At 42.4% G+C, this 2,836-nt stretch overlaps 1 long non-coding RNA gene across 1 annotated transcript; it reads left to right on the top strand.

The window, feature by feature from the left end:
• Window positions 1-706: 706 nt before the first annotated feature.
• On the top strand, window positions 707-2,072 carry LOC115949188. The gene is made up of 2 exons (XR_004082787.1): window positions 707-836; window positions 1,977-2,072. It is a non-coding gene; the product is annotated as an uncharacterized LOC115949188 (long non-coding RNA).
• The last annotated feature ends 764 nt before the right edge of the window (window positions 2,073-2,836 follow it).

Here is a 2,836-nt window from a genome sequence, read left to right as displayed (position 1 = left end):
ATTCACCCCAAAGGAGCTTTTGGGGGAGCCCGTTGTCTAAAAAATTCAGAATTTTTGGGGTAAAATTCCAAATATTTGAGGAAAATTGAGAATTTTTGGGTAAAATTTGGAATATTTGGGGTAAAATTCAGAATAAATTCAGATTTTTTTGGGGGTAAAAATTCAGAATAAATTCAGAATTTTTGGGGGGGGAAATTAAGAATAAATTCTGATTTTTTGGGGGTAAAAATTCAGAATAAATTCAGATTTTGGGGGGGGAAAATTCAGAATAAATTACGATTTTTTGGGGGCAAAATTCAGAATAAGTTCTGATTTTTTGGGGGGTAAAAATTCAGAATAAATTCAGATTTTTGGGGGGGGAAAATTCAGAATTAATTCCGAATTTTTGGGGGGAAAATTCAGAATAAATTCCGATTTTTTGAGGGCAAAATTCAGAATAAATTCTGATTTTTTGGGGGGGGAAAATTCAGAATTAATTGTGATTTTTTGGGGGGAAAGTTCAGAATAAATTCTGATTTTTGGGGGGAAAATTCAGACTAAATTCCGATTTTTTGGGAAAAAAATAAAGAATAAATTCCGATTTTTTGGGGGAAACTTCAGCTATTTTGGGGTAAAATTCCAGAATATCCCTGCTAACTGAAATGTTTGTGTTTTGGGGCCGTTCGTGCGGCGGTTCCGTTGATTTTTGGGGTGAATTTGGGCGTTTTTAGGGCACCAAGGCTCAGTACCTGGCGGCCAAGGCCCTGAAGAAGCAATCGTGGCGCTTCCACACCAAGTACATGATGTGGTTCCAGAGGCACGAGGAGCCCAAAACCATCACGGACGAGTTCGAGCAGGTCAGAATTCCCCAAATTCCCAAAATTCCCCCAAAAATTCCGATTTTTGGGCAAAAAATCCCGTCGAAATCGGCCTTAAAATGGCTTCAAAATTGGATTTTAATGGATTTAAATCGGATTAAAATTGAATTTTTAATGGATGTTTTTAGGGTAGAGTCACTAAAATCCATCCCAGAATTCCCAAATTCCTGAATTTCCCAAAATTCCACCCAAAAATTCTGATTTTGGAAAAAAAAATCCCGTCAAAATTGGCCTTAAAATGGCTTCAAAATTGGATTTTAATGGATTTAAATCGGATTAAAATTGAATTTTTAATGGATGTTTTTAGGGTAGAGTCACTAAAATCCATCCCAGAATTCCCAAATTCCTAAATTTCCCAAAATTCTAAAAATTCCACCGAAAAATTCCGATTTTTGGGCAAAAAATCCAATCAAAATCGGCCTTAAAATGACTTCAAAATCGGAGTTTTTATGGATTTTAATGGATTTAAATCGGGTTTTTAATGGATTTTTAATGGATGTTTTTAGGGGAGAGTCACTAAAATCCATCCCAGAATTCTCAAATTCCTAAAATTCCCAAATTTCCACCCAAAATTCCCAAATTTCCACCCAAAATCCCAATTTGGGGGCAAAAATTGCTTAAAAATCACTTAAAAATTGGATCAAAATTGAATTTTTAATGAACTTTTTTAGGGTAGAGTCACTAAAATCCATCCCATAATTCCAAAATTCCAAAAATTCCCAAATTTTCACTCAAAATTCCCAAATTTTCACCCAAATTTCCCACCAAAAAATCCCAATTTGGGGGCAAAAATTTTCCCCTAAAATCCCCAAAAATGCCCTAAAATCTCCACCCTAAATCCGATTTTCACAGGGTTTTTTGGGGGTTGGGTTTTTTGGGGTTGTCCCCCAAAATCTGTGCCCCAAAACCCCCAAAAATCAAAAAAATCCCCTTTAAAATCCCAAAAAATCCCCCAAAAATAAAAAAAAAATTCCCCTAAAATCCCCAAAAATGCCTTAAAATCCCCGCCCTAAATCCGATTTTCACGGGGTTTTTTTTGGGGTTGGGGTTTTTGGGGTCCCCCTGTTGATTTTTGGGGTCCCCCTGATCCTTTTACCCCCCCGAAATTTCCATTTCCAGGGCACTTACATTTACTTCGACTACGAGAAGTGGGGGCAGCGCAAGAAGGAAGGATTCACCTTCGAGTACCGATACCTGGAGGACCGAGACCTGCAGTGAGGGGCACCCCAAAAAACCCCAAAATCCCCCCAAAAAACCCCAAAATCCCCCCAGAAAACCCCAAAATCCCCCCAGAAAACCCCAAGACCCCCCCTGCATGCCCTGGGGGGGGTCAGAACCAACCACAGCCCCAAATTCCTCCGAATTCACCCCAAATTTCCCCCTCCCGGTGCTGTTTTTTTGGGGTGGGGGAGGGGGATTTTTGGGGGTTCTGGGGAATTTTGGGGGGGTCCTGGGGGGGAATTTGGGGTTCCCTGCTCCAGTTTGGGATGGAACTGTCCATTGCAGATTTGAGGGGGGCTTTGGGGGCTCTCAGGTGAATTTTGGGGGCACCCTGTGCGCCCCCTCCCCCAGGGTTAGATGGAACTGTCCATTACTGATTTGGGGAGTTCCAAGTGAATTTTGGGGGGGTTCTAAGCTGAATTTTGGGGTCTCACTTGAATCTCGTTCCCACCCTGCACCAGCCCCGGATGGAACTGTCCATCGCCGATTCTGGGGATGTTCCAAGTGAATTTTGGGGAGTGTTCCAAATGAATTTTAGGGCTCTCAGTTCAATTTTGTTCCCCCCCACCCCTTGCCAGCCCCGGATGGAACTGTCCATTGCCGATCTGGGAAGGTTCCAAGTGAATTCTGGGGGGGGTTCCAGCTGGATTTCGGGCTCTCAGTTGAAGCCCGTGCCCCCCCTTGCCAGCCGCGGGTGGAACTGTCCATTGCCGATTCTGGGAATGTTCCAAGTGAATTCTGGGGGGGGTCCCGGGGGG

This window comes from Geospiza fortis, unplaced genomic scaffold, assembly GCF_000277835.1.
Source record: "Geospiza fortis unplaced genomic scaffold, GeoFor_1.0 scaffold1775, whole genome shotgun sequence".
NCBI lineage: Eukaryota > Metazoa > Chordata > Aves > Passeriformes > Thraupidae > Geospiza > Geospiza fortis.
Note: the sequence above shows the minus strand (reverse complement) of the source record. Positions and strands in the feature narration are given on the sequence as shown.